The following is a 26688-nucleotide window of genomic DNA, read 5'->3' on the forward strand; positions in this document are numbered from 1 at the left end:
GGCAGCCACTGCACCTACACAGATCTCTGGCATGAAATTGAAGGATCTCCACTGATTTTCACTGAATAACTTTTGAGTTACAGCTGCATAAATATCAGGGAAGCAGACCAAGTTATTCTTTTGTATCATTTGAATTCACAAATCCATTAGTACTAACCCTCTTGTGGTCACAGCTGTAGTTAAATAGACTAAGGGAGCTGTTTTTATAGACAAACCTTTGTTTACGTCTCACCAGGCTTCATATTTACTGCTTAAATCAGTCAAAAAGTACTCACAGAACCAGGAAACAACTCTCCTTATGACTCATATATTACTAGGTCCAAACTGTTCTTAAACTGCTCCAGCCCAGAGTTAACATATTTTTTAAAATATATCCCAACTGTCAGGGGATGACTAGAGGTACAGAACTCATGTCTAAAAATTATTCGGTTCCTAATGTCACATTGTGTTAAAAAAATTGTGAATTAGGCTAGACGTTTCATAATTCTGGACATCTGTCTTTGACAAATAAATATGTCACAGTCAAGCAAAACAGCACTAGGAGAATATTAAGGATGTTACTATCTTTTTAAAAAGAGATTAGCATAATGAATTGAAAGAGTTAAAGCCATGTTTTTCACAAATGCAGATGAACAAACAGCTAAAGATTATCAAGATGACAGCAAAGACTGTAATTTTGTAAAGTTTTATCTGTAACTTCTATCTTACATCTGAGCTCTGTGATTTCAATGAACCCTCTCCATGATTTACTAAAAAATGTGGAATTTGCCACATTGTTCCTTTTGATCATGGGCTCTATCTGGTCATTGGACAGTCTATTTCCTGTATGATTTTTTTTCTGTGGTTTGGTTTGGTTCTGAGAGCTGAGAAATGCTGCAGATATTAAGCAGGGTCAGACTTTGATCTCTGTTCAACCTGCTAATTCTCCATTGGATATTTAACACAAACTTGTCACAGAAGCAAACTACACCTCAACATGTAGGAAGTGAGGAACAGAGAACACTGAGGAGAAAGTATTTTCTCTTTTTGTGAGCTATTTTTACCTCACACACTGTTATTCCACTGAGCAAACTCAGGATAGGTAAAGGAAAATGCACTTTGCAGGCTCATCTTGGATCAGCTGGAATCCTCAATGTCTTTAATGTGCTCTTATTTTTATACTTCTCTGGTGATGTTGTGTCTGGCAGATTGCTGTGGCAAATCCAGCAGCATTTCTTCTATAGACCAGCCATCCTGCTGCATAATAAAATACCCCCAAAATCTGCATTTTACTAAAATAGATGCCATGGTTATCTAAGAACAGCCTGCTGGGAACTTGCAGAGTTCAATGCTACATTTATATTTTCTGCAATAAAAATGTCAGTCTGACTTTAGTTCAGCACTTTCCTCACTAATTTCTCTCAATGACAGTGTTGTTTATTGACATTATCAATGATTATTACCTTCTACCTTCTCTGCATTTCAATCTTTCCTTATACAGGGGTAGGTGTTGCCATTAAAAAAAGTGCCCAAAGGAATCTTTATCAATTTTATCATATTGAGTTCAAAACCAACCCTTTTGTATCAGTTTTCACTCCTTATTGCTAAACCTTTTTCTCTCTGTGGGTGCAGATTCTGCTTAAAGTATATTATCATTAGGACTGTGTTTGTCAAAGAAGTAGAAAAGCATAGATATCAGGAAGTTAATCCTAGACCCATGAAGAATCACAGACCACAGGCTGAAAACTGAAATTTTACTGTTATTGTGGAATAGCATTTAAAAAAAAAAAATAAAATAAAATCCTTACCTTAGAAGCACACTTTGAGCTACCAGAACACACACTGAAAAACATTTCAGACAGATTTCTGGCTAATGCTTTGGAAGAACAGACAACTATATGGATTAAGTTTTTCTTCAGCTGAATGCTTTTCTGCAGTACTTTCTTCTACATTATCCCATTGAAGTGGGATTTTGCACTCTTGGCTCCCTAGGAATGCTCCTCCAGCCAAAGGATTTACCCAATGCCTCTTTATCATTTCAAAAACCAGCATCAGCACTATTTATTCTGGAGTGTATTAGTAGAAACATATCTCACTGTGGGGACACACCTTACCTGTGTTCTTAGTTCAGCAGGTAGCTCCCCCCCTTTCCCCATCATGCTGGCAGCTCCACAATGCCTGTGTCGGATTTGGGATTGCTGGGTGGGATGTTCTACACGTTTGTCCAGTTGGTGCCCCCAAGACTGTGTGCAATTCTCATTCTGTTTATTACAGGGAAAAAAATGAAGCAGATTTCCCTTTCCACGTTAGTTTGACAGCTTCCCATGTCACTTCATGACAGCTTTTTTCACCTATTAAAGCAGAATGATGAACTGTCCTGGGAGGGTAAAACTCCACCAGTTTGTTTGCCTGATTGAAGATTTGTTGCAGGTCTCCTGAAACCCCTCTGTGATATCAGCTCACACAGGTAACTTCCCCTCAGCTCAGGCAGGCACACAGAATGTTCACAGAGATGATTTATAGGCTGTTGAGCATCCTGAGGAGTGTGCAGCTCAGCTTCCAACACCTCACATCTGGCAGAGAGTTTCCATGCAACCAGTGAAATCCATGAGCTGCTTCTGTGTCACTAAGCAAACAGAAATGTTCTTGCCTCCTTTTTGGAATACCAGAAACTTCAAATAGTTCTGCTAACCTTAGTCTGGCCATAGTGACCTGAGGCCATTTTTACCAAATGGCTTTGGGAAGGAGGAAGCTCCCAAGTGTAGCTGTTGGAAGGGTTAGACATCCTGCCTACGTAAAACCAGATGAATTAATCTCCTGCAGTTAAGGGAGAGCCAGTGTCCCTGCTTTTTTTGCATTTTCTCTGGGTTGGGATGAGCCTGTATCCCTTGAGGTCTCTGCCTCTCTGCACTGATGAGAGAGGGAGCTCTGTTGATGCACAAAGGCTCCAGGCCTTTGAATGATTAAAATAAAATAGGATTAAGTTCACCCATTTCACTTGTTTTGTTCACCTATTTTACTACTGAGAATAATTTACCTAACCTTCTTTCCTCTCGCTAGAAGTTTGGAAATATTAATTTTTCATCACTTCAAAATCTCAGGTTTTTTTTAGCACAAACTACAATGTATATTACCAGTGGAAATATTTTGATATAGTAGGGACTTCACCACATGCTTCAGTTGTTTTTATATCTGTTATTGCTGTGCCATTTTAATGCAATTTTCCGCAGACTCCCGTGTTATTAACCTGCATTCATCATTTATATCCCTCTCCTGAGGCTTGTTGTAAGACTCTATAGAAGAAGATAAACAAATTACAGATAGAGGAATTAATTGTTGCCTCACTGGAGCACCCCTCCCAAGGAACTTTAGGAACACTGTTGGAATGAAGCAGCCCAAAGGCCACACTGATGGAAATGTAGGAAGAAGGTTGAATACAACTGGACAAAAGCATATACAGGGAAACACAGATTAGGGCAGATATGAGAAAATGGAAGGCAGTGAAAGTGAACAAAATTACTGCAAGGCCTCCAAGGAGTGAGGCTCTGCAAATCAGATGTTAAACACTCCTCTCAGCTCCCCATTGCTGATACAGCCTTTTCTACAAGCCATGCCAGCTCTGGTGAGCTCATTATACAGCTTTTTCTCTTCTTTCTGTTTAGTTCACTGCCCACTGAGGTTGAGTATAGAAATCCCTGCTTGACAGGGAGCTCAACTCTTGCTGTCAGATCCTGGGTGTCCCCTGGTCCCAGCCCCATCTCCAGCCCAGGACACTGCCCAAGGCTTGAAGCACAGCCTTGCAGAAGGGCAAGGGGAGCGTGGGGAAAAGGAAGAAGGACCCCAGTGCTGAGAAGGAAGAGATTGTTAAAAGAACAGCAAGGAGAAGAAGGGACATGGGGGTGAAGTGAGTTCAGAGGAATGTGAGGGCACAAGAGATTGTGTCTTTTAAAGAAGCATATGGTGCCTTGAACCTCAGGGGAGCTGTGTTGTGCTACAGTGGGCAATGACAGAGAGCAACAGATTGCCCCTTTCCTGAAAACCATGTGGTTGGAGCAGATAAAATACGTCAGAGGAGTGATGAGTGACTGGCCCAGTGTCCAAGAGGAGCTCTGCATTGGAGGCAATGAGAGCAGCCAGGCAAACCCCAGCCAGGCAAACCCCAGCCAGGCAAACCCCAGACAGGTAAACCCTAGCCAGGCAAACCCCAGCCAGGTGTGCAGCAGCCAGGGACTGCCCTTGGGAGGATGGGGAAATCCAGGGGACAGAGAGCTGTGATGAGGCAGAGGGATGGAAAGGGCAAGGCAAGGGTGCAAAGTTTGGCTCCAGTAAGGTTTGCTAGCCTGACCTCAAGTGTACACAGAGCCCATGAGAGAGGGAGAGCATGACTGAGTCCTTTGCTTGGAGCAAAAATAGCGGCTGTGAAAGAAATGGGAAAGAGGCAGGCAGATACAAAAGAGAAGAAAGCTGGGGAAGAAAGGAAAAGAACATGAAAACACTACCCTCAAAACCAAGGCAGACATGCCAGCCATGTTAATTTCCAGTACAAATGCCCTTCCTCCACTGCAGCTCAATGAGGGATCTGACCACAGTTAAGTTTACGTTGTGTGTTTTCAATAATAGAATAATGACAACAAAAAAGCCAAAGCCCGGAATTACAAGTCAAAGGCTCAGCTTAATTCTGAAAGAGGAACAGAAGGAAGAGCCTTGCATGGAGGTGAATGTGTTTTTCTCTGTTTACAGAAGAGTTCTGTGGGTGGTTTTAAGAAGTTTCAGTGGTGGAGCTGATAGTCCTAAGAAACAATCTCTTCTGTTATGTTCTACAGTTATTTTTTAGCCACAGCTGTCAATCACACTGCTTTTCAAAGAAGGGAAATGTCAGTATCTTCACTCTGTAGGGACAACATAGAGATGAGAAACAGCTTGCCCATTGTCAGTAAGGAAGCCAGTTCCAGTAGGAACCCCACCAAGGTCCCAGCCTGGCCCTCACCTCCTCTGTGTCCCCTCTGTGAGGGCTAGGGGTGCTAATGTTGAGCTGCTGAAAAAGTCCTGCACCTCATTCAGATTCCCATTTGCCTTGACTGCTGTGTGGACAAAGGAGAGTGGTCATTTCCATGCCACATCCCAGACTGTCAGGATCTCTACTGGAAATACACTGGAATTACTGAATGCAGGGGTAGGAGTCAGATTTTTTGGCTTCATTATATTCACTCAGTGTATGACTGAGAGGAAGCAATAGATGCTTTGGGCAATCATATCTAAAGTCTGAAACAGACACCTCTGATTAATTTTTGTGCTATAGAAAGAAAATAAATCTACACATAACAGCAGCAGCAATAACTGGAAATTAGGGAGATGTTTTCCCCACCTGTGGAAACATGACCTGTTCAGATGCTCTTGTACCTTCTCCTGCAGCACCTGGTGCAGGTCACTTTCTGACACAAGATGCTGGGCCAGATTGGACTTGGGTGCAGTCCAGCCTGCAAATATCTGTGTTCCTAAAGAAGTTGTGAAGTTTTCTCACATTCTGTTCCTCAATCTGTATAGAAAAGCCCAAATAAAGCATAATCTTCTCCTTTGAGAAATCTCACATTACATACTTTCTTACATTCTGAAGCAAAATTCCTTTCAATGCTCTCTTCAAAGCACTTGTACTCCTGACAGGGGTTTTGTAGTGTGCTTATCAAGGCTCTGTTTTCCCAGTGGAGGGCCACAGCTAATTATTGCAGTCACAGAGTCTTTGCATAATGGGTCTTAAACACCTTGCCATCCTCAAAACTGTCTGCTTGGTTCATTCTTGAAATGACCACCCAAAACAACAGTGTGAGTTGAGATGCTCTGTTTGCTTTGCAGTTTTAGCATGAGATCATTTAGCACCTTTCATGCTTCAAATTTGCAGTTTGTTAAGCCAGAAAAAAATATTAGGAGATGAAAACACAGCTTTTGAATCTGAATTCCATCATGTCATGGAAAAATATTTCTTTTTTGTGCAACAATGGAAGATAGCTGAAGAACAGGTATTTGTTAAAAAACACAAGAGGCCAAACTGATACATAAATAAAATTGGTCATTTCCATTATCTCCTTAAATTCAGATGAGTGTTCTTTTAATATAGTTTTTTACTATTACAAAAGAGATTGTGGCTTCTATTACATGCACCTTGCTTCACAGGAGAAAAATGTCTATGTTCCTTGACTGGTGCCATTTCAAAAAAGCCATGTGGTGAATGTGGAAAAATGCACTGGCAAACAGAGTCCAGTATCTGAAACACAACATCTACAGAGGCAATAGTAAGAGATGTGGCTGGTTTTCCCTAAGGGCCAGACTCAGAGGTGATGCTCAGTATAAAAAGCTGGATCCAATCTTACAGACAGTGGTGAGCACCTTGAGATTTCAGACAATTCTGTGGAAATGATGAGGGAAAAATTCAAATCAACATAACAATAGGCAGGGGGAAAAAAAACCCAGACATTTAAGAGGACCCTTAAGTAGTGGATTTCCAGAAGCTGGGAAATTTATTAGGGAAAAAAAAAAAAAAAAAAAAGCTAAATGTTTGCATTTTGTGTCATTCCATGCCATTTAAGGGATTATGAAACATAAGAAGGAAGATGACAAAGAAAAACAACCAAATCTCTAAATCCAAGTAATAAGACAAAATAGAGAAAGCAATCAGCCAGATTCATCATCTTCATTTCATCCAATTTACACCTCTGTAGAGTTGACCCTTGTAGGAAAAGAAAGACCAGTCAGTTATTGCCCTGTCATGTTGGGTATTGCAGTCCCTCCCCACAGACCACTAGTGGCCCATACATTGATTTTGCAATCAGACCAAAAGCAACATCCTTAACACCACACTGGATTATTGCCCTGACTCTGACTCAGGGAACATTTCCTCTAGCTCTTGTGTTTTCCTTGGAGACTTTTCCATCTAAACATTGGCCAAGCTCAACCTGCTTTAGCTTTTGAAATATGACAAGGTAATAAATCAGAGCCACGAGCAAGCAGGGCAGCTGTGCTATTGCAGTTCAGAGGGAAGGCTGCCATGCAGTGCCAGGACAGCTCCTCATCTCACACTGCCAGCAGCACTGTGTGTGTCCCACCCACACCCCAAGGCCAGCAGGATCCCTCCTGTGACCCCACACTCCTGGGGCAGGTGGGGAAGGGATGCAGGTAGCCAGCCCATGGTTCCATGATGCCACAGTCTTCTCAAACATGCCATAGGGCTCTTTAGATACCACTCTTCACAGGTGAGCTCTTGTCTCAGGTGTTAGAAACCTGTCTTCTGCTCCAGGCTGGAGGGAGGAGAGCAGTAAATCCTGGTGTTCAACTGCACTGGCAAGCCTCTGAGCAGTGGACAAGGCCCAAGACACAGATGTTCAATGTTAGGGAGGAATTCTTTGCTTGAGGGTGGTGAAGCCCTGGCACAGGTCACCCAGAGAATCTGTGGACACCCCATCCCTGGAAGTGTTCAGGGCAAGGTTGGATGGGGCCTGAGCAACCTGGTCCAGTGAAAGGCATCCTTGTCCATGGCAAGGCACTGGACCCAGATGAGTTTTAAAGCATTTAAAGCATTTAAAGCCTTCCTGTGATTCTATGAAACATTCCCCATGTTCAAAGCTGCTACAGCAGGTCCATCTTCTGCCACTACAGCAGCCTTTCCCACATAACCCCAGCACACACTCTGCTCCTTCCAACACTCCTCATTCCACTGCAGTCCTTTTGAGGAAAAACAAATTGGACATTTGGGGCCTGGCACTGGAAGAGCCATTGGGAGAATTCCAGATGAGTTTAGGGAATTTTTATCCAGCACACAAGTATCAGACAGAGGAGCTGTGCTCCACAGCTGCCTCACTGCCAGACTCATGGCAGGGCTGGCAGATCCCAGCTTCCTGCTGGAATGGGGAATCCTCTCCAGGCACTTGCAGCCAGCTTACAGCTGCTGCAGAGTTTTGAGGGAAATTTGTCCCTCTACTGCCAGCACCAATTTGTGCACATTTGCAGGTGTGACAAATTTGCTGCAGATGACCTGTGGGAAGGCAAAAGTGTGTCAGTGATACCACTTAGCACTCACATTTTCTACTTCAAAGTGTTCCACCAACACTAATGAAGTGAGCTTAAAAATAAGAGCTGAAAACACCCTAATAACATGAAAATATTGCCCTGGAACAAGAATATGAGTAAGAAGGCAACAAAGCCATTATAAAATGAGGACATTGTTTTTGTTTTTTTTTTTTCTTTAATGAGCTTGCTTTACCCAATCTAATTTAAAAGTAGCTCATCTGTTTAGCTGAAACCCTCTAGTCATTTTTTGATATCACTGTGAGGTGGAATATAGCAACAAGAGATGTAAAATTTCAGTTCTGTGACCTTGATGGCCTGGGAGAATATAGTATTCTATTTAGAAAGATCTTAAATTACTTCACTTATCACTCCAGACTATTTTAAGATATATGTAAATGTATGGTACAGAGTCCCTCAAAGAAACAGCCCCTGTTTTGAAGCTCTGAGACTGAGGGACTCAGCTGAGATTTGACCAGGAGCTGCACACAGTCACAGGCGTGGTTTTCTTCTGAAAGCATCGTCAGGACACATGTAGCTGTGAATAGATCAGAGAGGTTTGAACAAAGCAAGCAAAAATTTCCAAATCTAGGCTTCTCATAAGTTAGTCTCCCATTGCTTTTAATAGGGTTAGGATTTTGCCTGCTGGACTGAATTCCCAGCTCTACACTGAATGCACTGTAGCAGAAATCCCTTAATCTCTCTGTGCATCCTTCTCTCTGTGCTCTTTCCTATCTCCTCATCTGTGGATAAGGATGATACTAACATCTGCCTCCATGGGTATTATGAGAACTAATTAACTGAGCTTCCAGGAAAATTTGCAGCAAAGGCAAATTTCTCCTCTGGAGATAAAACACATACACACACACATATAGATACAGATATTTGTGTGTTGATAGATATACACATATAATCTGGTATGTATAATATACCTATCACCTGCCAGACCTTTCTTAATGCCAAAGTTCTTCTTTTCTTTCCTTGTCTTACTTTTACAATCCAACTATTTTTAAATGCTGTACTTTATTCGAAGTCAGTGTGGAGACGTCAAGCAGGTAGTTATTACAAATAAAAAAAAAAAAAAAAAAAAAAAAAAAAAGAAAGAAAAAGAAAAAAGAAAAGCCTTTGCCTTCTCCTTATTTAATAGCATTTTTGTTCTGCAACCATTGTTCCTGCCAGTCAGAAAAGCTGCTTGGTTTTTAATGAAAAATCCTAACAGAAACAAATTGCAACCCTCCCTTTCAACACTGACATGCCCTTTGAATTTAATTATGCCTCAGGCAATGCATTATAACGAGCATGGGATAAGTGACACCAAAAATCTTCCAACAAACACAGCAGATATCCCCCAGTGGGCAAAAATAGCTCAGTACCAGATTGCCTGTTTTGGTTCAAACTCACTCAGGGCCAGAGTCTGCCTGACTTACCCCAGCTGGGCTGGGGTGTCCCAGCTTGGCCCCACTGATGCCAGAGGGATCCTGGGGGAGGATCTGCTCTCCTGGTTCTGGCAGGAGAACACCAGCCTGGAGGAAGGGGTGGAAGACCCTGCCCTGGACAGGGACATTCCTGGAGGGGTCGTTCAGAGCACCCAGCAGGAGCCCAGAGGAGCTGGGAACAGGGGAGGTGGAGGAGTTTGGGAGGTTTCCTTTCCTCCCAGAATAGTCTCTCACAAGCTGTGTCAACTATCCACAGTTAAACAAATACTTGAAATATCTGTCAACATTTCCCATTTGGAGGGAGAGGCAGCACCAATTACCTTTGTTTTTGTTGTCTTGGGAGCTGCCATGGTCAGTGAGAGGAGGCTGCCTGGGATTTTCTGATTGCTCACAGAAGAAAATTTCCTTTCAAAACAAACACCCACAGCCCTGCCTGTAATGCAACACCAGGGTCAAACTCTGCCCTTTGCATCCTTCTGGATGCTAATGTGGGATAATGCAATGCCCCTGGGCTACTTAGATCTGGGATGGCCAGTGACTCCCAAGCAGCAGCAGATCATAGAATCATAGGATCATTAAGGCTGGAAAACATCTCCAAGATCATCAAGACCAACCTTTGACCAAATGCCACCGTGCCCACCAAACCATATCACAAACTGCCATCTCTGGCAATGCTGGTGGTGCACATTATTGGGATGCAAAGTATTCAAGTGCACAAGGAGACAACAGTCACAGACACCTCCTGACTGCTGGTAGGCAAATATCAAGACAAGTTCTATTTAACCTCAAAAGCCATATGGATGTAAACATAAAATGAAGCAATTCCAATCCTGCCAGAGGGTTTTGTTATTTCAAAGTAGCTGCATTGGACATGGCCTCTGTCTTCCATTTCCCTTCCTGTCAGTACAGGTGCCTTGGCTTACTGACATTTTGAGAGAGGTGAGTTTTTAGTTGTATACTAAATGGCTGCTCTGGGTCTGAAGACCCTCTTGCCCATGTCAGGGAACTGTTTCTCTGCTGTGGTACAGCTCTCTTATGAGCTTCTGCAACAGCTGTTTTCATTGAAGTCTTAAAGATGAAAGACAGAGCTTTTAAAAACAGGGGGCTGAGATGCACAATCAAGTTATTGCAGTTTAATGTGTTTCTGTGCAGCAGCTGAGCCTCACCAGCCAGCTGGGTTCACACCCTCAGCTTCAATAAATGCAGGATTTAAACTGCACATTACCATGGCCTGAGTATGACTCTGGTCAGACATCCACAATAAATCATTCACTTTCTTGAGCACAATAACACCATCATGTAACTGAGTTCTCCAGATATTTGAATGCTTAATTCTTCCTTTCAGCACTAACTTGCCCTGCAGCCATGGGTCCAGGAAGCTTTCAGACTTCAAGTGTAAAATGAATATGAGGAGTGCTTACGTAAAAGGATATTATGAGAAAAATTATGAGAGTCTAGGAGGTGCTGAGATATTCTGGATACCTGGCCTGAGGATCATTTCAAACACCCCATTCTGCTAAGAGGAATCAGAACAGCAGTGCTTTGCTTTTAGTCACCCCCAGTGCTCCTTGTTATTTATGCAGCTGTGGAGCTGAAAAACATCTTTGAGTCTTGTCTTTTGCTGCAATAAACAGAAGCCAACAGGGCTGCATTGCCTACAGGAGCTGAGGAGCTGCATCACTTTGTTGCATGTTTTAATGTGAACCTGTGAGTCACAGTTCTTGTACCAAAATATTTCCAAGTACATCTCCTTTCAAAGACAAAATTTTAGGAGCTGCTGTCATGTGTCACACATAAACAACATGAAGGATAACATCAAACACTTGGAAAGTGTGCAAGTACACCAAAAGGAAGGAGGATGATTTACTGAGCTTTACTCAGTTCAATATAACTCCTTGAGTTTTACACCTAGAGGACTCGGGTTGCTGTAACTGTTACCTGTGAATAAAGCTCCCCTCTGGCAAGTGATAATTAATTCTTAGATTGTAGAAGTTTCTGAATTTCAGAGACTCCTGAGCACATTTGTATGAAGATTAGACATTGTTTCTTTTTTCCTTTTCTCTTTGAAGTCTTTTCTTCAAAGATTGCAGCTCCCTGTTCAGACTGCATAAATCCTCTCCTGACAGAGCCTGCTTTTCTCTCACTCGCAGAGCTTTGAGTCTAACTCTGCTCTCCCTTACTCTGCTCTGTGCCCATCAAAGAACAGAGATTGTCAGCACCACATCGCTGCCAGTGGGGAGGAGAATCAAACCCTTTGCCAAATGCATCAAGTGAATTGCTCACCCCCTGTGGGGAAAATTTACCACCTAACAATGCAGTAATTGATATTGATGGTGTGTGTTGTTCACATTTCAATTTTTTAGGAACTTGTTTTCAGGATTGTGAGGAGCCAGGTTACAGTGATCAAAGGTCAAAGCCTTTATTTCCCTGTAAAACAACTTCCCTGGGGCTATGCCTGATGTGGGAAGAAATTTGTGGTTTTGCAAAGAGATTTATACAAGTCACGTACCTAAACTAAAAAAGACCAAAGATGCTCAATTACAGGAATGAGATTTTCTTCTTATTTACATACCTATGAACTGTAAGCAACTGCTCAGGTGCTGAAGAAATGAGCTCATCCACATTTTTAGTTGGAGTAGTAAGTTCTGGTTTTACAGAAATGTAGCTGAGTTCTTCATGTTCATCCCTGAACTTCTCTCTTCTCAAGCTGTGCTCTACTGACCTTATAATGAAATAATATTTTGCAACTTCTTTTCTAATGAAAAAAAAGGAAAGGAGAAGTGTTTGCTTTTATTTTCTATCCTGTTGAGGAAGGGAAGGGAAGGGAAGGGAAGGGAAGGGAAGGGAAGGGAAGGGAAGGGAAGGGAAGGGAAGGGAAGGGAAGGGAAGGGAAGGGAAGGGAAGGGAAGGGAAGGGAAGGGAAGGGAAGGGAAGGGAAGGGAAGGGAAGGGAAGGGAAGGGAAGGGAATGGGGAAGGGAAGAGGGAAGGGAAGGGAAGGGGAAGGGAAGGGAAGGGAAGGGAAGGGAAGGAAGGGAAGGAAGGGAAGGGAAGGGAAGGGAAGGGAAGGGAAGGGAAGGGAAGGGAGGGAAGGGAAGGGAAGGAGGGACAAGGGAAGGGAAAGGAAAAAAGAAAAAAAGGGAAAAAAGGAAAACAGGAAAAAAAGGAAAAACGGAAAAAAGGGAAAAAGGGGAAAAGGGAAAAAAGGAAAAAAGGAAAAAAGGAAAAAAGGGAAAAAAGGGAAAAAAGGGGGGGAAAGGGGGAAAATGGAAAAAAAAAGGGTAAAGGAAGAGGAAAAAAGGAAAGAAAAGGCAAATATTTATATAATCCAGGAATTCCTTTTTTGTACATCTTGAGATAAATAATCCCAATTACTGAGAAATTAGAAAATCAGTTTTCCACCTTTATAACTCACAGAATGCTCTATCTGTTTGCATAGCTGAATTTCAGGGGGTTGGTGTTAGCACAAATCTCCAAATATTCCTACTGCTGCCTCTGCTCTCAGTTGCCTTTCCTCAGTGACCACTGCTGATAACCTGCGTATGAGGAAATCACTGCTGAGGTGAATAAAAGCTGTACCATCCACTAGAATTCTTGTACATTAATTTCTACTCAATGTGATCATGGTGATGACCCAAGACAAGCAATGGCATAAGAGGAAACAATGTTCTACAGTCCGGCCAAAATGGACACCTTTCCATGTGGCAACATCATGGTTTTAGCCAAATCACTGCAAGTCATGGCAGAAGCCTTTCATGCTGTAAATACATGGCTATATGTTCAGTGATGAAAATTATATTTAATTTTCACAGTGCCTTGCTCATTAGCAAGTACCAAGAATACCCCAAACTCTCCTGGGCATTAGAAGGTACCAGAGCAGTGAAGTGTCTTGCCCAAGACATAGGGCAATGACAGAATAAGGAGTAGAGCCTGGAGCACACTGCATCCCATCTTCACACCACTCTTTATGTTACATTGCTTCCCAATTTAGTATCTCAACTGGTCTAGTCATGCACAATCCTCTTAAGCATTCTTGACTTTTCTCTCCTGTCATTTCGTAGAAATTTCCTTTCATAGCCCGACAAAGGAAATATTTCTAACTCTTGTTATGAGTATTTATTTTTTCCAAAACATTCAATGCACAGACCTGAAATTTTGGGTCACTTCTCAGAATTGGCTCTCTGAGCCCCAGATGCCTCCTTGAGCCACCTGGAATATTCCCAGCACAGCCCTGCAGTGGCCCAATGTGCCGGATACACCAGTGCCACTGCACCAGCAGAGCTCTCTCCAGGGGCCACAGGCCAGATGACAAAGAGCCAGGGAAGGAGGGTCACAGCTGAATGTCTTTGCCCAAGAGAAAGCAGACCAAAGAATACAAAATGTCTGCAGAGGGCATGTTGCCCTTGATTGAGCCCCCGCTGGCTGGAAACCCGGAATTAACAGCAACAGCAACAAGAAAATGAGTAAGGCTTGCCAGCTGAGGAAAGACATCTGGCTAGTGATCAGAGGGGCATGTGAGTCAATTAATCCATCTCCGAGCTGGATTAGCACATTGAAACATGCTTCCCTTCACTGCTGCAGAGGGACCTGTTGAATGAGCTGTAAAGATGAATGGAACTAAAGAAATTTCATTTAGATGAAGAAAAATGGCTCTGAAGTAGTGAGTGGGTGGTTTTTTTACATGCCTTATGTGCTGCAAGAATTAAGCACAACTCAGAGAATTTAGGGCATGAAACAGCCATTTGGATACAAAAGCTCTTGCATTTCAGATCTCATTGATTTAAAATCTGTATCTAGATATCTGCCAATTTATCTCTCATGTTTATAGCACATCCAGGAAAAAAGACACTACAGTTTAGGAAAAATAACCCTTTGAGTCCATTCTTTCACAGCTGTGGTAAATCAAGTTACTGTCTCCACAGAAGCTATTCCAGGGCTCTTTTGCTGTTATATGGAATGGCAGGGATGTTGCTCAGGGGTATCATGCTGCATTTAGATCTGGAGACACTGAGACTCAGTCTCCACCTTCTCTGTCATTGCAGATCAATGGGACATGGTCTTCTTAGATACTTGTCAGATTGTCAGAGATAGGACCTGAAGGGATGACTTTGGTCACTGAGTTCAGCTCTTGCTGTTGTGAACCGTCAGGTCATATCATCCCTTCTTTGGAATTCTTCAGCTCCCTCTTAAATATTGCTTTTTTTTTTTTTTTTTTTTTTTTTTTGTTATTCCTGCAGTCAGCAAGCTTTTCCAAAACTTCATTCTTCTGCTGTTTAGAAACTTCTTTATAACTTCCATTGTCTGTTTATTCAGGACCAGGTTACAGTAATTTGTTCTAATTCCAGAAGTGTCTTTTACTCTCCTCCCTTTTGAATACTCAGACCCCTGAGGTGTTTATGGATAGCTTTCAAAAACTTCAGCTTTCCTGTCACCAAGGTAAACATGTGAAGCCACATTGTTCCCCCTAAAACAGGCTCATCTGTCCCCTGCATTTTGTACTAGTCCTTCTCTATACTTATACTTATTTCAACTGTTATTTTCACAATAATACAGGGATTATATACAAGTTTCAAATTATATCCTGTGCAATGGCAGCAACACCACCTTGCACCTGCAGAAAATACCTTTTCTGTCTGTACTCTGGAAGCTGTATTCACAGACTGAGGAGCTTTCAACTTTAGGAAAGTATGAGGAATTTCAGTTAGCAGCTGGAAGCTTATACTTGAGACCTCCTAGAAAGAGGCACAGGACTTTTGTCAACCAGGGGATGGTGCCCAGGGAAATTCTTGATGCAGCTATTAGCAAAGCAAATGGAGTGCTAGGATGCATCAGGGAAGATTTCTCCAGCAGAAGTGGTGAGGGCTGTCTTTTTGTATTACTAATGAGCTAAACAGTGCCAGTGAAAAGACATTGACAATATAATCCTGATTGCCATACTGAGAAATTGCTTGAATGGTCCCTGGAGCTCTTTTGGGATGTGCCATTGTTCTGAATTATTCATTGACATGTGTGGGGACTCAGCACATTGTGGGGACCATTCACCAGATATATTTACAAGGTGGGCCCCCTTTCTCAGAGGCTGGCAGAGGCCAGCTGGATGAGTGCCCACCACTGTGGGCCAGTGTTCTCATTGCCTCAGAATGGGCCCAGAGAGGTCTAATTTATGAGACCAGACATAACTGTACACACAGGGTGCAGCTGCTCGTGTCAAGGACTGTGCACAGTTCTGATCATCTGTACTGATGGCACAGGAGCTCAGAGATTGCAGCCACAGCTCTTAAACCACAATATGATTGTATCATTTAATGACTAATACAGTCTCCAGCCACAGAGTTTTGACCAATATAACTCTCCCAAAACAGCTCCTGGGAAGAGGCTGGGGCCATCTTAGCCCCAGCAGTGTTCACATCAGATCTGTGGGATGGGACTTTCAATTTCTGAAGCTCCAGAGATTTTCTCTGCAATGGGATGGGATCCAGATCAGAGTGGTCCATGACCTATCCTATTTTCTAAGATCATTTCAGCCAAACTGGCTCAGATATACTGAAGAACTACCTTGGTGATCAAAAGAATCCAGAATTAACTCTATGAGAGCAGGAAAAACTGATTTTGAATGCTTTTGAAAATCTCCTTTATACTCAAAGAGAGCTTTAGGTACAGAAACTGTCCACAGCCCCTGGGAATATGGTTCTCAATTCCTTTAACTGGAGCATGTCAAATAATTTCAGCTGTCACATGCCATGTCTGAGAGACCATGAGCTTTGACACATTACGTGTCAAATATACCTTCAAACAAATACAGCACTTCTCTGGGAGGTAATGACAATTGCTGAGCATGATTTCCTTTCAAATAAATATGAAAACTCCACAGACATCAGTCAAAAGAAATTAACTCTCCTTGAAGGCATTTCATAAGAATTGCCTTCTTTCCTCTGTCTCTGCTACCTCTCCCCTCTCTCACGGAAAATGCCAAAGTGGATAAGTTCAGAACTTACCTCTGAAAAACAAGGGTGCCTAGAGTAATGAAAGGCCAAACCCACAAAAATCTGTACATAACTAGGGTTGTATGAAGTTGACAGACATCTTGTCCCCATTGCTGCTGTGTCACTCAGTGTCCATTACTGCTATTGACTGCAGCCCCAGAGATAAAGAGGATTCTTGGCATGGCTGTGAAGCCAATTGCAGTGAGCATGTCACCTCTGTAGGGCCCCTGCTTATACTTACACATGGCTAAAACACAGTATTTGTCAGAAATTCAGTTATCTCCTCTGAGGAACCAGGAAGGAGAGGAGAAGCACTTCTTTTCTCTGAAAATACTCAGACCTGCTCCCCAGTTCAGACCCTGTTCAGATCAGAGATCCAACAAAACAACCCCCTTTTTGTTAAGGGATCACTAACAGTTAATTCAAAAGGAAATCTAATTCAAAAGGTGATTATAAATAGATATGTGTATTTGAAAATAAGGATTTCAACATGAAATGCAGTAAAATATCAATAGAAAATCTAATTTTATGGACTTCATAAATGCATCCAAACTTACTCTCAAAAGCCCATGAATGTTGTGAAAGGAATTCAACATTTCATATCACCAGTGGGGTATATAGATGGACATTTCAGGAATGGAGAAATGTCCCTAAAGTCACACTTGACAGACAATTATGAATTCTATTGAGATTCCATGATCAGCAGATGATAAGTTATCACAGGGGGAGAAAAGACTCAATTATAACATCTCTAGGAGCATGAAATAAATGTAAATATCCCATTATAGCCATTAAGCAATATTCCTCCAATATGGTACAGCAAGAGACAAAGGGAAAAGACCAAGCAAAAACAATCCTTGCTGTGCTGGTTGTTACCTATGCCAAAGTGCAATCCCATAACTTTTTGCTGCCAGCAAACACAAACCATCAGCAGTGACTATCTCAGAAGTGAGAAGTCCCTGATTCAAGAAAGAAAAACAAATGAGTGTTTTAAATTTACATGCAAACTGCCGATTTTACTCTAAGAGAACCTGTGTATTCTAAAAAGAAAGTGATTAGAGAGATTTTTAGCCTCTTTGATAGGATACTCAGCAGAAACTCTGGGAATAATAGAGGAGTGTTTAAAGTAGATTGCCTGCCTCATTCAGCTGTGTCATGGAGCTGATTCAAAGACATCCATGAATTTTAAAAGGTGCTGGAGCTGGCCCATCAGTTTCTAGTACTAATAGGAACCGAGCTGTTAGTGTTTTTGCATGACATCCTGTAAGGAAAATCACTGGCATTTGGCTTACTCGGGAGATTTCACCATCTGTTATTGTAGAGACCCAATAATGATACAAAACACAAATAAGCAAAAAACCCTAACACTCTGTCAAATTTAGTGAGGTCTTAAAATATTCCTGCACAGGTAGAGAATTTTGCTGGAGGAGAACCAAGAGAGCAACGGGCTCAATTACATCTGAGTTTCCTGGGTAAGACCTGTCAAGCAACTCCCATCATCACGTCTGTAAGTGTGTGAGTAATGGGTTTCATTTAAATTCATGTGGTGTTTGCTACCTACACCCAGACAGATAATGGACAGATAGCAGAACAATGATCATCAAGAGGCTATCACTTAATTCTTGTTTTATTCTGCAGCTTGCCTGCCTTCATCTGTCTTCCCTTCTGAAGAAGTGAGCACGTTCCTTCTGTCTCAGATGGAAATGCAGTGGCCTATTATGCATTCATCACAAGTTTTCCATTTTCCATCCAAAATCATGACAATGATACAAATATGAAAGCCCACAGAATTTGTTTCCAACAGCATTCAGCTCCACGCATATATGTTTAGCTTTCAGCAATTGAATTTCTTATCCCCCAAAACACACAGTCAACTTCCTTCTAAGTAGCAAATATGACATGTAAGGAGTTTATTTGTCTTACCAAAAACAACAGGTATTGAGTACAGTGAGAAGGGCAGAGAATCCTACAAAATATTGAAAAAATCTGTTGGCTCACTGCAGTCCTATTGATTTAAGAAACACAAAGGGAATATGCTGAACAAGATGAAATAGGAAATTAAGTAGCATCATGTGGATGTAGTACTAAAGCATCCTACATATTCTCATCAGTCAGGACAGAAGTGTGCGCTCAGCCCTGAAAACTCTGCCCTTCCAATACAAGTATTGGTACTCATTGCCCTAGCTATCCCAATTCCTTTGGGTTTAAGGAAGCTGTCAAAGCCTTACAAGTTGTGAATGCTGTTGTGCCAGTGAAATTAATGACTCCTTTTCTGCTTCCCATATTTTAAAGCTTTAAATGAGTTTTATTGCTGGGGAAAAGATGAGGAGGAGCAGAGGGGATGTCAGGATGGAATTGTAAATCTTTTGGCATTTAAAATCTTAGACCTGATTGACCTCATGACAGTGCTTCAGACCAGTATTTTCTTGGTGGTGTAAAGCAAGCAAATTGCCTTTACCCAGGCATGAATCCCACTTTACAGTCTGCTGTAACTAACTGGGGTATGAGGCTCAAGTGAAATGCTCCAGTCAAGCAAGTAAACATTGAAAAATAAACAAAAACATTTATATTTGAGGAAGTATTAAATGTACTTATCATCTGCCCTTTGAGTCCATGTAAGTGCTGGAGTAAGGGGAGACTGTAATATGAATAGTTGTAACACAGTTATTAAATAAAATAGAAATACATGAATAATTAATACAAGTAATAACTGGTGCTTGCCTGACTGGTGGATGCTGAGGTTTTCACAGGTGCTTGTCAAGGCATGACAGGCTAAGGGTTGCTTGGGGAGGGGGATCCCTCATTGCCCAGATTCCCCAGCGCACTGTGGGCTGCAACAGGAGCTCTGTGCTGGCTATTTTCAGAGCAGTGAGGAGTTCCCAGCAGAGCCTGCTCGTGGCTGTAGGATGAAGCCTGGCCTCCAAAAGCAGAGTCAGCCTGCCAAGCACTCTGCCTGTGTCTGTCTAACCAGCAGCTCTGGCCCAGGGGAATTCAGCCTCAATAGGTGCTGTTGACACCCTCATATTTCAGCTGGTTTCCCTGCTCTTCCCCACAGCCATTAGAAAAGCTCTCCAGAAAGCTCTTTGGAGCAGCAGCCAAACCCAGATTCTCTGAAAACCCCATGGGATTTTCCTAAGGAATATTCATGTGACCAGAACGTAGAGTGAGTCCCAGAAAAATGGCTAGTTTATGATTTTTTCTCTATTTGCTAGCAGCAGAGATGACCCCACATGCACTACTAGATTGTTCTTCCACCAGTCCTTTCAGAAGGCAGCAGGTGATAAAATTCTCCTTTTTTACCAGCATGCCCCTAGTTCCTGCTTTCCCTATCAACATACTCTCTCACAACCTTTCCTTATGTCACAGCACTGAAGTTAGGTCTGAGGCATGGTGCCAGCTGAATGGATCTGTTTAAAGCCTGGAGATCATGGGGTTCATCCAATGGGGCCAAATTTCTGCTGCCATCAGAGGCACACCTAATTTACCTCCATGCAAAGAAGAACAGAGTGTACTCACTGACCTGGCTGCTGTGCACTGCAGGTAGCACGTTCCAAGCATTTCTCCTTAGGACACAACTGCAAGGTCACAAAGTAATATTATCTCCTATTTTCTATAGGTACAAAGAGGTGAGCCAAAGACAGAGATGAGACTGGAACCAGATTTCAGTATGCTGGCATACCCTGCTAATCTAAAGCCTTTCCAACAGCTGGGGTTTTGTGTATTATATTGTGAATCTAAAACCATCAGAAAAAAAAAAAAAGATCTTATGTGCTTTAATGAGTGTAGAAAATATGTGATATGCATGAGTTTTTCTGAGATTTGGGGAAGTCAGTATTTAAATTAGATGGTTGTCATACAGTCAAAAAGTGCTGAAGGACATCTTCATAGATGATTCCAGGGTTTTCTCCTTCTCATCAACAACACAATAAGTATTCAGGGCACTTTAAATAGTTCTGACCTATTATCATAGAGCTTTTTTCTCTTGGTTCTGCTGCTGGCAATGCATTTTCCCATAGAAATTAATTCTCTTTATGAACAAATAGCTTTGTAAAGAACTAGCACTGTGGCCATAGTTGTCTAGTTTAAGTGAGGCAGCATGGGTAAAGAGAAATGTGTATTCAATTAATGCTTTTGAGAGGAAACAAATTAGCTTTGGATGATGAAGACCTGAAAAAGTGTTTTGGTAGCCTAAATGGTGTTTACTTTTTGCAGCTATATCAGTCTTATAACAGAAACCATTTCTTCTTATGTGTGGACAAGGCACTGCTGAAGGTAATACCCCATTGCCTGCAGCTTCTTGTTCTCTTCATTGTTCTTGGACATCCATGATCTCTGAGAGTTTTATGCTGACACTGGGAAAGAAGTGCTCTTTACTTCTTCTGCCATTGATTCAGGCCCTACTTTGTTTTCTCCACAGCTTCTCATTGCTAAAATACAGGGATGGCTTTATACCCTGTAATATAAAGTAATAATTGTGGAGAAATACAAAATCTTGTTTATTGGTTCAGCTGCTGTAAAGGAGAGAACTGTTCATAATTCCACGAAAAAATATTTCTGAGTGTAAGTGTTAGGTGTTCAAAACAGAGAAGTAACTTAGAGAAAATTAGCTGTGTTGTAGGTTTACTTCCCTGCTGCCTTGCTGATCCTTCTGGGACACTCTTGGTCCCTGAGTGAAGATCCTGCCATTACTTTAGACTCACAGTCTGCACTGAAGCACAGCTAATGCTCTCCTGTAATTGTTTCCTGAATGCTGAAAACAGCACCAAAGCCCACATGCATGCATGCACATATATGCTCACTGCTATGCTTAGGCTGATGGAAATTTTGGAAATTGCTCGCCCTGTCTGGAACCAAACATCAGCACATTGGTTTGGGCAGCAGAGCTAGGAGTCAAAAATGGGCTCTGTGGAACAGCAGGTTTAACAGCTGAAACCATCAAAGCTCTGAGCATCCATGCTGGCCAGATGATGAGTTTTTAATTTCTTCCCTGTGGGTCTTGAGATGCAATAGATAAAATAGGAAAAAAAACCATAAGTCAGTTCTGTTGGCCTTTAAATGTAAATGGAGAAAATCTGCAACTTCTATCAGAAAAGAAACTAATCAATTGATAAATTTCTGTGGACCCACAATAGTTGTGTATCTCTCACATGCAGATATCTATCAAAGCACTCTGAATTTCTTAGTACACCTACTCAAATTCCATATACTTTGTACTAGATGCATCAAATCAAAGAGGAAAGGAGGGAGGAATTTAATTTTACACTTGAAAAATTATGGATCTTTCATTTCTATGCCTCCCCACATTACACTCATATTTAATTTAAGATCTTAAGTGGTTCTAAATAAGCTTCTAAGATTAAGTTTAAGCACAAAATATTTATTCAGGATGAATGAATAATTCTGAATAGCTGGAACAAGAGAACAAAAAGGGTTTTAACATTAACAATGGGACAGATCCATCAACAAGATAACTATGATTGACACAAATGGAGCCTCTTTCACTGGTACTTGATTTGGCCATTGCATTAGACAGTGTTTTATTCCTTCTGATTACAGTCCTAGCTCAAAACAGTCTGTTCATACAAGAGAGCTTGTAGTTCAAGTCTATAATACCTGACTCATGAACCAATGGACCAGACAAGTCTCATGTTGGGCACTGACACAAATTCTTGAACTTATCTTGAAAAATGTACAAGTTTTCTCTGACTGTGGTGCCTCTTGTTAAATCTGTCAATTATTTCCCAATATTCTCAAGCCCTGGGTGAGTGGAAATGGAGGGTGCTTTCTGCTTGAGGATCAGTGCACAAATAACTTGGGAGAAAGAATCTGCTGGCATGAAGAGGGGGAAGGCTTGGAAGAGGAACACAAGGAGGTCACACCTGGGAACAAGGAGTGGGATACACCTGAGAGGGGCTGAGATGAGAGTAATCAATGAAAGGGACAGTTCACAGACTGAAGAAATTGAACTTTCAGCATTTAAAATGCTGTTGTAACAAACAAACTTCCTGCTTGCCAACACCCTGACTGCAAAGTGCCAAGTTAACTCACCAAGTTCATGCTGGACTAACTGGGGCATGTTGTGAAGATAATAAGAGCATTTATCTGTCATGAATGCAAGCTTATGGATTGATAGATAATTTGATCTGTATGACTGTATTATGGATTTGCCATTAGCTTTTATCTTTAGCCATGCTGACAGAATCAAAAAACATATTTATTACACTTGGATTTTAATCGACTTTGCATTTTCCTGTGAGTAGAGTTGGAACACAGATAATCTGCAAAATACACTGACAATCTTCCAGTTTATTCTGGTTTATTCATATTTAAAAAAAAAAAAAAAACCAGCCGAAGAGCATATCACAGATGTATTCTCCTGTAAAAGCTTTACATAAGATTTGAAGGAGAATAAACTAGCATTAGCCATAGAAGAGAGAAAGATGCAGCGCAAAAAAAGCTTATCCTCTGGGCTTGATGAAGAAAACAGCTCAAAGGCAGCAAATCAATGATCCCAGAATGAAACTGAAACACTGCCCACAGAGAGAATGGATTTGCAAAATGTGAGTTCTCCCTATATCATATGGAATTGCTCCTACTCACAGAGGAGAGCTTTCAGTGCTAAGGCACAAGGTCTGATACCACCAAGACCTGATAACATCCAAATAATGTGACAGAGGGACCAGATCTCTGCTGTACTGAAAATCTGAGAAGGAAGGGGAGTCCCTCTTATCGAGATATTTTTGTTGTTGATGTCTCATGTGACCTGAGTGATTATATGTGGATTTCATCAATACAGTCAGTAGAGTGCAGGGTGTGAATCAGCCTAAAATAGAAAGGACCTGGGGGTTCTGGGGCACAACAAGCTGTCCATGAGCTACAGTGAGACAAGAAGGACAATGATATCCTGGGATGCCTTGGGAAAAGCATTGCCAGGTGGTCCTGCCCCCTACTCAGCCCCAGTGAGGCCACATCTGATCCTGTGTCCAGTTCTGGGCTCCTCAGTACCAGTGAGAGGGTCCAGCAGAGGCTACAAAGATGTTGAAGGGACTGAAGCCTGTCTTACAAGGACAGGCTGAGGGAGTTGAGCCTGTTCAGCCTTGCAGAAGGACAAGGGGCAGAAACTGATGCCCAGGAAGCTCCACCTGAACGTGGGGAAGAATTTCTGTCCTGTGCAGTGACCAAGCACTGGAACAGGTTATCCAGAGAGGATGTGGAGTCCCCCTCACTGTAGACAGTCAAGAACCATCTGGACAGAATTCTGTGCTCTGGGATGACCCTGCTTGAGCAGGGAGTGTGGACCAGGTGACCCTCTGGTCCCTTCTAGCCTGACTGACTCTGTGATTCTGTGAAATTAATTATTTGCCAACTTTTGGCCATGTTATTCTCACTGACTAAATGAGAGTCTGAAGAGTCCACTCCACCCAGGAAATTCCTTTATCCAGTTCTAGAGACCCTGTTCACTATCCATGGAAAGAAACAGATACAGTAGTGTGAAATTTATTTCATCCTGTTCCAATGTCTAAAATATATTTGATGAATCATGGTCTATAATTAACAAATTCCAGGAATAAAGCTGTGCTATTGGCTTACATAACAATAGAGGAGGTTTAAAAGTTAAAGCTTGGGACCTGCAAGGATAGTGGAGCTCCTGTAGCATGCCCTGGCCTTTTGAAGGCTGTTTTCCTAAGGAAATAGGGCTTATGCAATTACATTAGCTGTCAATTGCAATAAAGTTTGAGTGCTAGCCAGTGTCAACAAAATCATACAAAATACAGGCTTTGAAGACATTAATTTGTTACAGGTTTCCTTTCTGGGGAAAGGAAGGTAGCTGAATAAAAGAATTAGGAATGTGATTAAAATCCCTTGATAAAGAAAGGCTGAAGAGTGAACTCAGCCACAGAGAAAACACCAAAAATCCTCCCTGCAGGAAACCACAGGCAAAGAGGCTTTCCATAGACAGGCTGTATCACTATTGTAACCTATTTTACATCAGCTGGAAACTGCCAGATAATGTAACTGTCTTGGAAAAAATAAAATGCCCTGGTCTTATTGTATGTCAGAAAGAAAACACTCAAACCAGAAGGCAAGTGTCACCTGGGGATAGCCTGTGTTTGACTGACATCAGGGAAAGCTTGGCTCTGAATTCAGTAAACTCAGATTTCACGCCTTGCAGACTTGTTTTAGACAGGAAAGTTACAGGTAGGGCACAGTCAAAGCTGTCAGTAGCTTATCCAAATCAGTGAGAAATCCTCTGGTCAGGAGTATTGGCCATCTTTGACACCTTTTTTATTGCAAATGTAGATGTAGTTACTAGCAACCTGTGATAAGAGTAGGCTGTTACTCAAATGTTGTCTTCATTTTATATTGGAGAGATGCCACAGGAGTTCGCATTTTAAATATTGTCACCTGCTTTCACAGGCCTCCCCTGTTTTCCATGCATATTTTTCACTCCTGTGTGGAATAGGAAAAGGCAGAAGATGTTGGCCATGCTGATTTTGCTTTCCTGACAAAAAGGTAGCTGGGCCTGAGCCATGAAGGGAGGATATTTCACTGTTTGATGCCAAACTGGGTGTGGTAATCCTAAAAAGCACATAAGGTAATTCAGTTTAAAACTTGGGGAACTGCAGCCCTTTCTCCCTGCAAGCTGTCATGTAGCTTCAAGGTCTAGTATTTAGTCAAAGCCCTAGGAAATTAATTTCAAAATTTTCCCTCAAATTCCCTCACATTTCCATCCTTGTTATCCTTCTGTAATTCCCCTCTTCCCAGGCACTTTTAGTGAGACCCCCAGAACTTGTCCCCAGGCTCAGCAACACTGAGCACCACCCTGAGCTCAGCTACTGCTGCAGCAGAGCCACATCCAGGGCTGATGTTTGCTTCCTGATTTTTCTCCCTGGTTTAAAGATAACTCTGCAGTTCATCACGTGTGATGCAGGACCCTCTGCCTGCCAGAGCCATGACATGGGCATGTGGAGCAACACCACAGCCCTGGGAAAAACAGTCTCCAGAGATGGTTCTTCTCCATCATCTTCCTCTCCATAAAACAATCTGTGGAACTGGGAGAATATGCCCTTGAGGGGAGTGCAGCCTGGTTCACAATCTGGCATGTACAATTCCTAACTTACTTTTTTTTTTTCATGCACCTGGCCTTGTAGCTTCTCAGCTCTCATTTTTTTTCAATCACTGCTTGACAGCAGAATTTGAGGCAATTATCACAGAATGGCTTTCATGGCATGCCTGCTGCCATGTGGATGCCTCTGCCTTCCTGTGGTCAGTAGAGATGTTGACAATCATGAGGTTTGTCCCCAGTCAAAGCCAGAAAGTGCAAGCAAAGCAATGAAATCCTCACCTCTGGTTCAGTTTTGTTAACAAACACAACTAGTGACTCTTGGCCAGTCCTTGAATTCTTTACTGGGATTATTATTCATTCATGCTGGCCTTGGTGAAATTTGGGATACAAGTATTAATCTAAGATTGCAATGAGAATTGTAATAACAAGAAAGCTTGTTATTACAAGACACACAGGCCACACAGAAAGTATATCCAGTCCTGATCCTCCCAAAATAAATCACATCTAACTCCTCCTGCAGAGAGACAGGAGTACATCCTTACTGTGGACTGTACCTTCCAAGAAATAATAAGCCTCTATACAAACATCCATCCAAAGCAGTTTTAACTCTTCATTGACCAAAACTCTTTGTCTGCCTCTAGTGAGGGATGGAAGGAGCACAGTTAAGACCTAGGTTCATCCAGCTTAGCTTTAGGTTCCAAAGAAAGAACCTCACTTTAGATGTCTAAAACTGGATACGAACATTTCTCTGAATATTTTTTGCCAATTTTGTATTTTGTCCAAAGCAAAGGATCATCACCATAGAATAACCATGGAATGATTCAGGTTGGAAGGGATCTTAAGATCATTTAATTTTAACTCCCATAGAGAGCCCCAGCCAATCTGGGCTTGAACCCTTCTAACAATGGGGAGTCCAAAGCTTCTGTATGCAACCTGTCCTCTTTACCCTTATAGGAAAGAATTTCTCTATATCTAATGTAAACCTACTCCCTCTTATGCCCTTCTAAAAAGTCCCTCTCCTTGCAGACTTTTCATCTTGGCTTATTTAAGGTGTGGCCTTATATAACAAGATAAAACAAAGTTGGCACAGGTTTTAGAAAAACATGAGTTCACTAGGAATTGAGGTTATCCATGTTTGCCTTTCCTCCACTTTGTCATTATGTTGGAGAT

The 26688-nt window shown here is 41.9% G+C and overlaps 1 protein-coding gene across 3 annotated transcripts in view; it reads left to right on the forward strand.

Moving 5' to 3' along the window:
* Nucleotides 1–26688, forward strand: part of GRM3 (glutamate metabotropic receptor 3) — a 101763-nt gene that overhangs the window by 19963 nt on the left and 55112 nt on the right. Inside the window, exon 2 of one of the 3 annotated variants that reach the window (XM_079304349.1) lies at nucleotides 17860–17958. The exons of 1 other annotated variant lie outside the window; for it this stretch is intronic. The gene's annotated coding sequence lies outside the window, so the exon portion shown is untranslated. Of the gene's footprint in view, nucleotides 1–17859; nucleotides 17971–26688 lie in introns of all 3 variants that reach the window. One more of the 3 variants, XM_079304347.1, reaches the window with a different exon arrangement.

This window comes from Erithacus rubecula (genome assembly GCF_903797595.1).
Source record: "Erithacus rubecula genome assembly, chromosome: 4".
NCBI lineage: Eukaryota > Metazoa > Chordata > Aves > Passeriformes > Muscicapidae > Erithacus > Erithacus rubecula.